This window comes from Geospiza fortis, unplaced genomic scaffold (assembly GCF_000277835.1).
Source record: "Geospiza fortis unplaced genomic scaffold, GeoFor_1.0 scaffold685, whole genome shotgun sequence".
NCBI lineage: Eukaryota > Metazoa > Chordata > Aves > Passeriformes > Thraupidae > Geospiza > Geospiza fortis.
Genome location: NW_005054662.1, coordinates 146,039 through 158,601, shown reverse-complemented (window position 1 = coordinate 158,601; position 12,563 = coordinate 146,039). Strand labels below are relative to the sequence as shown.

The 12,563-nt window shown below is 45.8% G+C and overlaps 1 protein-coding gene across 1 annotated transcript in view; it reads right to left on the bottom strand.

Annotated features, from left to right (window-relative positions):
* The window catches only part of CRTC1 (CREB regulated transcription coactivator 1), a 48,054-nt gene that overhangs the window by 28,338 nt on the left and 7,153 nt on the right, over positions 1-12,563 (bottom strand). The window lies entirely within an intron of this gene.

The following is a 12,563-nucleotide window of genomic DNA, read 5'->3' as shown; positions in this document are numbered from 1 at the left end:
GAATTCCCCGTGGGACAGGTGCACAGGGAGGGTCTGCAGAGCTTCACTGGATTGCAGGTCCCACCCTCCAGAAAAATATTCCAGGGGTTTGCCCAGAGCTGGAGACATTGCTGGGTGTTTAACTGGGATGCTGAGGGAGCTCAGGGTGCTCAGGGCAGCTCAGGGATGTTCAGAAATGCTCAGGGGTGCTCAGGGGAGCTCAGGGCAGCTCAGGGATGTTCAGAAATGCTCAGGGATGTTCAGGAGTGCCCAGAGGAGCTCAGGGGTGCTCAGAGTGTTTAAGAGAGCTCAGGGTGTTCAGGGGTGCTCAACGATATTCAGGGGTGCTTGGGGGGGTTCAGGGATGTTCAGAGATACTCAGGGATGTTCAGGAGAGCTCAGGGATGTTCAGGGGAGCTCAGGGATGTTCAGAGATACTCAGGGATGTTCAGAAGTGCTCACAAGAGCTCAGGGATGTTCAGGAGTGGTCAGGGATGTTCAGGGGAGCTCAGGGATGGTCAGAGGAGCTCAGGGATGGTCAGGAGTGCTCAGGGATGTTCAGAGGAGCTCACAGGAGCTCAGGGATGTTCAGGGGAGATCAAGGATGTTCAGGAATGCTGAGGAATGCTCAGGGGTGTTCAAGAGTGCTCAAGGATGTTCAGGCATGTTCAGAGATGCTGAGGAATGCTCAGGGTGTTCAGGGGAGCTCAGGGATGTTCAGAGAAGCTCAGGGATGTTCAGAGGAGCTCAGGGATGGTCAGGAGTGCTCAGGGATGTTCAGAGGAGCTCAGGGATGGTCAGGAGTGCTCAGGGATGTTCAGAGGAGCTCAGGGATGGTCAGGAGTGCTCAGGGATGTTCAGGGGAGCTCAGGGGTGTTCAGGAGTGCTCAGAGATGCTGAGGAATGCTCAGGGTGTTCAGGGGAGCTCAGGGATGTTCAGACGAGCTCAGGGATGTTCAGACGAGCTCAGGGATGTTCAGACGAGCTCAGGGATGTTCAGACGAGCTCAGGGATGTTCAGACGAGCTCAGGGATGTTCAGACGAGCTCAGGGATGTTCAGACGAGCTCAGGGATGTTCAGACGAGCTCAGGGATGTTCAGACGAGCTCAGGGATGTTCAGACGAGCTCAGGGATGTTCAGAGGAGCTCAGGGATGGTCAGGAATGCTCAGGGATGTTCAGGGATGCCCCAGGTGCCCACAGCACGGTGCCAGCACCCAGCCAGGATGCAGAGAAAAGGCCCAGCCCGTTTACTCCACACCAACACTTCGGGCAGTATCCATGGAGGATCACAGAACTCCCTCTGTCCCATCTGATCACACCTCCCACCGTCCCAGGGGGCTCCAGCCCGGCCTTGGGCACTGCCAGGGATCCAGGGGCACCACAGCTGGGCTGGGAATTCCATTCCAGAGCCTCCCACCCTCCCAGGGAGGAATTTCATATTAAAATAGTCCCTGAGTACAAGCTCACCCTGAGGACGCATTTTCCTGACATTCAAACAATTCCTAGAAAACTCAAAGACCTTTTATTCACAGAATTTCCCCCAGAAACCAGCAATTTCCAACTGCACAGACAATCAAAATCTCTGTGCCTGAGCTGAGGGACCAAACTAATCCCTGACTTAGAGCTGACTCTGGAGATGAAACCTCTCCATGGAGCACAGAACCCCAGGATCACTGAGGTGGGAAAACAGCCCGGGGTCATATCCAGCCTTTGCCAGGCTGCTCCCAAAACCTCAGCACCACCCACAAAGCGGTTGAGGGTTTCTTCCCTTAAAAAAAAAAGGGCAGATAATCCCCTCAGGCTGAAGATTTATAAAATATTCCCAGTTTTCCCTATCAAATGGCTCAGAAAGGTCCCATGTAAGGAGCAGGAAAGGCCCCTTTGCTTTTCTTGTGCAATATTTTGCCACGCAATTCCTGAAGCAAGACATGAAATTAGAGAAACCCTGTGTTAGTATCACTTAATGAGTCACAGCCCCTCCAACTCAGAGCACAAAAAGCACAATATCAGAACTAGCTGTGCTTTTTTCCCTGCCCCCTGCATATGTTTTTGTTGTTAAAGAAAAAAAAAAAAGCCTTGTTTGGGATTTGGGCCAAACATTGAAGTAACTATTTCAACAGGTGTTGGTTTCCTTTCAAGAACCTCCAAAAGGCACCCAGGGAGGAGGGGGTGGCTTTGTGTTTTTTTAGGATTTGGGGTTTTTTCTCAGGATATTCCCACCTCAAAGCAGCACAGCACAGGGAGGTCAGGAGCATTTGTCTTTCTGCTGCACTCGCATGGAAATGAGGCGACCCCAGAGCTGGGGAGCCTTGGCTGCAGCATGAATTTAAACAAGGATAAGCAGGGCTGGAGATGTGTGCCAGAAATGAGAGCAGGGGCTGCTGCTCTCATCCATCAGCACGGGGGAGAGCTGCTCTGCTCTGCTCAGCTCCTGCCTTTCAGGAGAGCAGAACTGAGAGTGGCCCCCAGACTCTGCAGTTATTGAGCCCATCAACAACTGCCACTTGCAATCTGGGAAGATCAAGAGGAAGCAGAGCAGGATTTGTGTCCTGAGCGCCTCCCAGCTCCGGCTCTTCAGCTGGATGAAAAGTTGGTTTGGATCTTAGGAGCTTGCTGTCATTGCAACAGGAAATCAGGAGTGAAGTCAGCTCTGGATTTTCCCTTCTCTCCAAAAAAAAGCTGCAAATTTCTCTGAGATACCTCAGTGCACGGTGGGAAGCAGCAGCAAAATCCAGAATAAAAGTTCGGGAAGGGATCTTAAATATTATTAAATTCCACCCCACTCTTTGCACTATCCCAGACTGCTCCAGGCTGGCCTTGGACACTTCCAGGGATGGGAAATCCACAATTTCTCTGGGTAGGCTGGGCCTCCCCACCCTTTAGGAAAACAGATGCTGTGGCTAAAATGAAATTATTTCATTTTCCTCTCCATCCACCCTGCGAGGTGGAGCAGGTACACGGCACAACTGGGGATGAGGTTTTGAGAGAGGTTTGATTTGAAGAGAAAATAACAAAAAGGAAAAGCCTTTTTTTAACAGAAAGATCCCAATTACTCTGGAAATGTTAACAAGTCTCAGGGCAGCCCCGGGGTTATCTCCTGGGGCTGGATTCAATTAGTGCAATTTGGATTCTGGATGAATTTAGACAGGGGAGGATGATAAGGAATTACTGAGCGCTCACCAGATTTATTAATTTCATGAACCACGAGAACTCGGTGACTCCACACTGCAGCTTTTCCATTTCTCTGTGCTGTGGCCAAGAGCAGCTCCCTGACAGCTGAAAATATTGCAAAATATCCCAGCTCCTTCCCAAGGAAGCTTTTGGTAAGGAAACAGCTTTTGCTTGTTAAACCACTTCATTTCTACTCGGTTTTCTTGTTGTGAAGAAATGTTCCCCAAACACCAGATCCAAATGGAATCTGTAATTTTCCTTCCACCAGCCTTTCTCTTACGCCACTTAACTTTAAATCCTCGTTTTTTTCCTTTAAAATCCAATGTAATCATGATAAATCACTATTTCTGTGAACATTTATATGAAATACACCAATTTTTCATTCGGGTTACCATTTTCTGGATACCCAGCTGTGTTTGTAGGGAGAGATTCAAGTTCTACAATTAAAAAAATAATAAATAAAGAGAGAAACAAGACCCTAAATACAAATCCAGTTTTCCAACAGATTTTCTAATATGCAGATGGGAATTAAATGAAGTATTTATTAAGAATTCAATACTTGAAGTTATTGAAATTCTCCCCTGAAAAACTCTGAGTAAATTACAAATTTGTGGGCAGAACTTATTGGGAAGTTTGGCAGTTCTGGCACTGTAAATCAACCCAAATCCACAGTAAAGTTTTTTCTTAAAGTGCCTTTTTTAGCAGATGCAATGTGGACTGCCAGAACGATAATAAAAGGGTGGAGTGTCCGTTTGATAAAACCCCAGATATCTGATGACTACAGGAAGCAGAGATTTGGTGATAACAGCTTTTGCACTGCCTTGCAGTTTCCACACCGAGCTTTCTTATAATTTCATGGTTTACCCTTTAAAAAAACCCTTCCTCTTTAGCACCTCCAGCCTAACAAGCAGCGAAATCAGCGCAGATTAAAATTAGAAAAGTATTATTTCAGCTTAATTGGGCCTTCAGTTCTGCAGGCAGGGTTTAGTGGGAGTTTTAGAGCTGCATTATTGGGAAATCCCCTCGTGCCATGCTGAGTTTGCTGGGACAGGGGGGAAATTCCCCAGGAATTTTCACCTGGAGCCCCAGCCCTGCTGCAGGGTTCGGGGTTGGAGTCAGGATTTTGGGGGTGAGAGTGTGAGAAACGCATGTATTTTATGACTGGCTTTTCGCAAATATTAAAATGAATATTGTATGTGTTGGGTTAGCAAGTAATGCTGTATTAATTCTCTTAAGTACTGCACAGTTTTAGGTTATAAAAAAATTGTTAAAATAAAAACTATGCTCTATAAGATGCTTTGTTGAAAAGAAAAGACTCGCAGCGAGATAACAGCCACAGGACAGCTAAATCTTTCAGAAGAGAAGAATTTATTGCTTTCCTATCAGAAGAAACAAACTGCTTCCCGCCTCGAAGGCACCATGGGTGTTAGAAAGGAGAAGTTGACACCGACCAGACAAAAATCCTGTGTTTGAATAGGAATTTATGCATCATGCATGAATATGCACCAGGCTGTTGCTCTTAAGGATTACTCCTTTTGTTAGAGGGGTGTGAAAAAGGTACCAGGACGTCCATAACTCTTTGTTGTCTCATATTGTCCTAACCTAGCTTGTCTAAATTATTATTACTCTAATTGTATTACTATTTTTATAACCATTTTTTTATTACTCTTAAACTTTTAAAATTTTGAAAACAAGCGATCGGCGTTTTTCACAAGAGGAAGCAGAGGAAGAAGAGGCTCCCCAGGTGCTGCTCTGGGTTGTGTCTGGAATTCAACAAGTCCAATTTTAGAAGTTCTTTAAGGTGCCAAAAACTCTCCAAACACCCAGACTTTGGCTTCTCAAGGGAACATTTTTCTGTTAACAGTCCAAAATTCACACTGAAATTTGAATTTTAAAAACGTAACGCTTGCTAGTCAAATAATTACTAAAATTAATACATTCAAATAACTGCTCGTTTATGAACCCACCCTACCTGAAAACTGCCTGGGATTTCTTTAATGCAATGAGGAAAGAATCACAAATAAATAAAGAGAAAATCCTGGTAAAGCAAGGAAAAGGGAATTTCTGTTCATTCTGCTCATTCCAGGCGCCTCTCCACATCCCCACGCTGAAAATTAAAATCAATAATGAGCAGACACAAAGTTCTGAGCACAGAAGAAGTTTCAGGGGCAGAGGATTTGGTTTTAGGTCTCAAACTGTTCCCATGTCAGGGATCCTCCTGGAAAATGGGAATAATGCAGAAGGGGAATTCTGGAAAGGCTCCTCTGGGACTCCTCAGTCCTTCCCTGCACGTTTCATTCTCCCATCAGCAACTCAAAGTTTGAGTGGAGCTCCAAGCCTGGAGCAATCCAGGGAAAATGGGGAAAATGAAGATATTCCAAATATTCCAGAGGCTCCCAGTCAGCACCAGCACCTCTGGATCCCACCTGGGGCGTGAGGACAGATTAATAAAATATCCTGCTGCTTCCAGAGGAGAGGAATGAAGGTTGGGAAGACTTTTGGACTTTTTAATCTCTATAATGCTTTTAGAGCTTGGGTGAATACTGATTGTTTTTATAATTTTATCATGTTTTGGATAATTTATTGCAAATAATTACAAATACTTCCATTATTTACATGTTACTGATATAAATTCACCCATGCTGTTATCAAACATTCAATAGGTGGCTGAAGAGATGGATTTGCAAGTTTAGCTTTTTATTTTAATTTCCCATGTAATTAAAAATTAATATTATGAAATCTAACACCAGCAATATTTTCACCTCAGCAGGCACCTGTAGTATGTAAATAATGGAGTTTATCTCCAGTGCTCTGATAAGTGAGGGAAATAAATCTCATGGTGCAAAGCCACATGTTTGAAATTGTCTATAGGAGCACCTCAGAGAAAGAAAAAGGTGTGATAACAGCAAACCACAGCTCCAATTCTGTGATAAAACACCCTGATCCTCTAGGAAAGGGCTGGAGACCCAGGAGATAAAAAATATCTGCAATTCCAGCGAGGTGAGCAGGCTGCTGTCAGCTGAGAGATAAAAAAGGGGCTCAGAAATCCCAACCAGCGCCCGTGTGAGCACAGAGGAGCCCCGGCAGCTGCTGAGGAACCTCTCCAAATTAAGGCAGAACTGCAAACCCTGCGCTCTGACAGAGGAGAAGGAGGGGATGGAGGAAGTTCTGGGATCACCTGAGCAAGGCATTCCCACCCTCTGGATTTGGGACTCAACCCGGGGGTTTTTTTGGGAATAATCAACATTGCATGGCCACGAGGAAGAGGGAACAGGGTCCAGAGGCAGCTCCCTGGCCCTCCTCAGCCCCATTTGTCAGGATCAGGAGCAGAGGAGCCCGTGCCTCGCTCTGCCTGGGCTCTCACACTCAGGAAGAGGCAGATTTCTAAAGTCACCCATTTCCTGCACTTTCCAGCCCTGCTCCAAGAGCAGCAGAGGCTCCAAAGGCGCAGCTGTTCCTCCCAGGAAGGAGGGGAGAGGAAATGAAGGCTGAAGTTGAGAGGAAAGGGATAATCCACAGTGAGAGCAGCTGCTCTGCCTGCCTCGCTGGGGACCTCAGGGATTCCAGCAGCAGCTTGGAACAAAATGTTTTGCAACAGTTAGGGGGGGGTGGTTTGAATTTTCTGGGTGTTTTTGGTGTCCTGAAAGTGAAGATTTGAAGGCTGGCTTGGACAGAGGAGTGAGGACAAGCCCAGCACAAGTTTCCCTTGTTGCCTGTGCCAATCCTTGCTGGGCTCCCAAGGATCCTGGTGTCCTGGAGAGATGGATTTTGCAGGGGATGGGACAAAAGCAAAGCCAAAACAGGAAGCCAAACGTCTACTAGAAACAAGTGAAAATTACCCCGAAAAACTGCAGCCATATGGGATGAACTGGATGTGACCCCAGCTCGTGGAACTGCTACATCATTGTTTACTCCTCCACAGCACAACTGTCACTGCAGTCACTTCGAAGGATTTGTTCCATTATCCCATCGCCGTGGCAGGACACAAACACGGCTCTCAGGCCAAGCTAACGCAGCCAGGAAGAACAAAAATGCAGGGAGAGGCCAAAAAAAAAAGCATTTTTGTTGCTTTTTTGGGTTCTTTTTTTTTTTTTTTGGAGGGAAGGAAGCTGTTGTAATATTTTAGAATTTAACAGCCACAAAAGAGCAGCAGTTTTGTTTCTGCCACTGAGACACTTCCCAAGCAACTCCTTCCTCAGGCCAGCCTTGATTTTCAGGGATTTTAACTTTCACCCCCAATGCACTAAAACAGCCAAATCTTCTCCAAAACTTCAAAAATTAACAACAAAGCAGGAGGTGACACCTCCAAGGACCAGGAGCAAAGGGTTGTGCTGCTGCTGCATGGAATTGTTCCAGCTCCCACCAGCTCAGCACAGAGCAAAGGGGAAGCAAAATCCTCCTCTTGCATCTCCTGGAATGAAACAGGAGCTCCATGGAAAAACAAACTGGGATTCAGAAAAAGGTGTTTTCACTGGGAGAGTAATAAAACCTGCCAGGCACAGGGAAGGGCACAGCAAGGCAGCTGACTTGAGACTTTGTAAATGGGATTATTTTTAAGGTTACCTGATAGCATTGCTTCAATCCTGAGCACTTCCAGTGGCTTCCCAGGAAAATCCTGAGGGCTCAAAGGCTGCAACACCTGCAGGAGGCCCCTGCAGCTGCTGAAAAACCTCTCCAAATTAAGGCAGAACTGCAAATTCTGTGCTCTGACAGAGGAGAGGGAGGTGATGGAGTGAATTCTTCTCTCCAGCCTGGGATCACCTGAGGAAGGCATTCCCACCCTCTGGATTTGGGGATAAAACCACTCCTTTCTGCAGGCTGCATGGCCAGGAAGCAGAGAATTGGGAGGCAAGGATCACTTCTTCTTTGTTATCATCAAACTTTGGGCACTTGGTGACTCGTGGAGAACAGGAGACAAAGCAAACCCAAAAAACAACCCCAAAAAACAACCCCAAAAAGGAGAGACACAGCCCTACCCCACACAGCTGAGGTGCAACACAGCACTCACTACAAAACAGCCCAAAATTAATTTCTCACAGATAAGTCTGAGTTGAAAAGGACCCATTAGGGTCAACCAAAAATAAATTTATCGCAGACTCCACTGAGTTAGAAGGGATCCCATCAGGATCAAGCTAAAATGAATTTATCACAGAAAAGGCTGAGTTAGAAGGGATCCATCAGGATCAAGCTAAAATGAATTTCTCACAGAAAAGGATGAATTAAAAGGGATCCCATCAGGATCAAGCCCAGCTCCTGGCCATGCACAGGACACCCCAAGAATCCCAAGTCAGAACTGCAATCCAAATAATCCCTTGCTAAGAGCATTAGAGTCCAGCCCAATAAATTCCATTCACAGAGCTGAGATGTTATTGATCAGCAGAGCAGGAATCAGCTGAGCCCTGGCCAAGCCCCAGCTCTGCACTTTTAGCACTCCAAGAGAGCCAATTATTACTCATGAGTTCATGTTTTCTTCACCTTCCTGTTGAAGAGATTATTTAAGACCTCAAATCACTTAACTGGATTGTTTTGTCCTCTCATGAGTCATCTCCAAATTCCAAGGCCCCATTAGGTTCTCCTTCAGGAGCTGCAGCAGCTCCCCAGCTTGCCTGAGCCATAAAACCGTGAGGAAACGGGGCTGGAAAACCAGCCAGGCTCGCAGCTCTGCCCCAGCTGCCTCCTGCAAAGATCTCACACCCCAACACTATTTACAGCCCCCAAAATCCACAGTGCACTCAAACCCTCTTTTTTTTTTCTTAAATATTTTTTTTCCAAGAAAAAGATTTTTTTTTCCCACAAGAAAAATACGTTTTTCCTTGTGAACCCAAAGAAAGAAGAGGGAATAGAGGAGGTAACAGCACTTAATGCTGTGATTTTTTTTTATTCTTTATTTCTGTTTTATTTCTGTTCTAATCTCTGAACAGTAAAATCAGAGAAAAACTGCCTTTTTCTCCCCAAAATGAATGAATATGAATCATTGGGTGGTCGAGGGCAAAGACTCATTAGGAACACACCTTGCAGGATTTAAAGAAATAAACAAAACCATCATAAATGAAGGATTCAACTCAATGCACAGGCTGTGACTCGGTGTTTAAAAACACTTTTGCTATTTCTGGTGAACAAAGGTTTACTGTTTAAAACTTCACAGTCACAACTGAGCAGCAAAAACAGGATACAGCAAACTGGAGCCTTAAAATAGTGACTATTCTTGTGAGTTGTGCTCTATCGGCGGGCAGGGAGCCAAGCAAAGCTCCAACAGGCACCGGAGCCCATCTGAGAGCTCTGCAAAACAAAACCACAAACCCCTGGCAGCTCCCAGAGTGGCACCTGCCCTTCCCTCCAGCCAGAGGCAGGCGTGGATATTGCTGATAATTCAGCAAAAAGCAGAGGAGCTTGTTTATTGTTGGATATCCAGAAAGGAAAGAATTCTTTTTGGTTCTATTTAGATGGAGCTCGACACTCTCAAAATTGTGTTTATTTTTGTGAGTGTTATTAGCTAACAATGAATGGTGCAGAGAATTGGGAGGCAAGGATCACTTTGACTTTGTTATCATCAAACTTTGGGCACTTGGGTGACTCGTGGAGAGCAGGAGACAAAGCAAACCCAGAAAGGAACCCCAAAAACCAACCCCAAAAAGCAGAGACACGGACCTACCCCACACAGCTGAGGTGCTACACGGCACCATTTACTACAAACCAACCTAAAAAGAAATCTCTCACAGAAAAGGCTGAGTGAAAAGGGACTTTCTTTTCTTAAAGCAAATATTCCTTCTGAGCGGGGATCTGATGGAGAAACAATCGTCCAGCTTCACTAAAAAGCTCCTCAACCATCCCCATTCCTCTATTGAAAAGCCTCAGAAAAGCTGAAATAAAAGCAGAGATGCCCTCATTAAGTAAGATGAAAATAGCTTTTATGTTCCATTTTTTATTTTTAGCTAAAGAATGAAAATTCAGTTATGTAACCCTACAAGTTTCGTAAATTAGGAGCCAAGCAGGGCATGTTTGCGCTCTTTGGGGTTCAGGGCCACCTCACCCTGCCCTCAGAGTGGCCAAAAGACACAGAAAATTGTTTGTGGCTTGAAAATGTGGCATCAGCCAACCCTTCAGGTATCAAAAATATCCAAAACATCATCAGAGTCCAAATTCTTCGAATGCAAAAGGCTCATTCAGCACAAGCATCTCCCTGAACCAGAGGCAAATCTAATTACAAGGAGAAGGTCAATCAGACATCTGAATCCGAGCTGGCTGCTGGAAACTTGTGCAATATTTAAGGTATTAAATAAATATTAAATCAGATATTCTCTATCCCTCTTGCTGCCAGCAATACAATCTACACTGAGACTCTGCAAGGAATCAAGAAGTGAGAAGTCAGGGTGTGAAACAATCCCTGCCTTCCCCTCTCCCACAGAGGTTTTTCATTCCTTTAATCCAGCTTACAGATGTTGAAATCCCACTTTGAGGCTCCAGAGCTGGAAAAAAATCTCCTGCACAGCTTCCCAACAGGTCTGAAGAGGCCCCATCCTGTCACCAACAACTGCTCCTCTGTCTGAGGTGGGAGCTATCACCATCTGCCTGCAAATTCATATATTTTGGGCTATCAGCTCCAATTCCCTCCCCTCCGAGACCTCAGCCGTCCAAGGAAAATAATATTCACATAAATAGTAATAGCTGGGTACCAAAATTAATTGAAAATTCATCTGCCAGAGCTGCAGCGTGCAGTTAACACATCTTACTGCTCTGGAGTGATAAGTAACCAGAGTAAAACCAGCAGTGAGCAGCTCAGCAGGGACAGCACAGAGGAGATTTCCCCAATCATCAGGAAAAGTGATAGACCAGGCAAGGGAGGGGAAAGACACTCGGAGAAAATCTGCCTGTGAAGCAGAGCCTTTCAGCCAGGGCTGGGGAATTCTTGCTGCAGCCTCAAGCTGCAGCACCTCAGCCTCCCCCACTTCATTATTTAAGAGCTGTTTTTTGTGGGTGTGTGGTGTTGTTGTTTGATTGCAAAGGATTGTTCTGGTACGAGGGGAAGAATTTTCAATTCCTCAGAAATAACTTGCAAAACAAGGCTGTTATCAACACTTGGTTACAACTTTATAAATTACAAAGTCCCAAGGAGATCAGGCCAAAATATAAAACATGAAATGATCAAGAGGGGCTGTTCAGTGCTCCACAAACACTGCTGGATGGAGATCCTCATTCCTGGATTCCACTTCCAACACCACAAAATGCAAATCATCTCAAACAAATCAGAGCAACATTGGAAATATTAACTCCAGAGATGCTGATAATACAGACTCACACCCAGCTGCCACCTCGAGCTCAGGGATTCCAGAATGGTTTGGCTTGGAAGGGACATTAAGGACCCTCAGTGCCACCCTGGCACAGGCAGGGACAATTCCCAGCACCCCAGGCTGCTCCAGCCTGGCCCTGCACACTCCCAGGGATGGCACATTTGTTTCACAGAATGTGAGGAGTTGAGACCAATAGAGAAAAAAACTGAAGCAGCAGCGAGGTCACAGCTGGTCACTGTCACAAAATGAACCTTGTTCCCAAAAATCCCACCTGATTTTGAATTTGCTGCTGTTCACTGCCTCACTCCAAGCCCTCAGGAACGCCTCAGCTCCAAAAACACCAGGGCAGAATTCCAGCCAGCACAACCAGGAATGGTTCTAACCCAGAAAAGCTTATTTCCTTTACTTTTTTTTTTATTTTTTTCCAAGATACAGCCTTGTATTTGCTGGAAAGTGCCTTGAAGTCTACTTGAGTTTCAGATGCTGCATTAGGCACAGAAATATCGATGCCAGCGTGGAACAGAGCATCAGGGAGTGATCGATGTGTCGGGGCCATGGCCCAAACTGCCCTTCCACTGCTCAAGAAAATGTTTAGATGGATAATGGAGAACACAGATAAATATTTAGCCTTGAATACATTTTGGTTAAATCCCTATTGATCATTTTTGAGAGGATGTCTGGTTTTTGCCAAATTACTGTTTGATGACCACGACAATGAAAGTGCTCGATAACGCTCAGTAATGTCACAGAATCCCAGACTGCTTTGGGTTGGAAGGACCTTAAAATGATCAAATTCCACCCCGTGCCATGGGCAGGGACACCTTCCACTATCCCAGGCTGCTGCAAGCCCCTGGCCTGGACATTTCCAGGGATGGGAAATCCACAATTTATTGTGAGCGACTCCTGCCAAGGCCTCCTCACCCTCACAGGGAGGGATTTCTTACACAGTGCCGGAAATCTGGGTTGTAACTCCCCCAAAAGCCCCAAACCCACGGGGTTGGTTTAATCTGGTCCATCCCTGCTGTAGCCACACGTGGATGAGCACAGGAGGGAAAACTCTCACTGAAATGTGCCCGGTGCTGCTGCCTCAGCACAGTCAGGGCTTTGATATTCCTGAAGTGCAG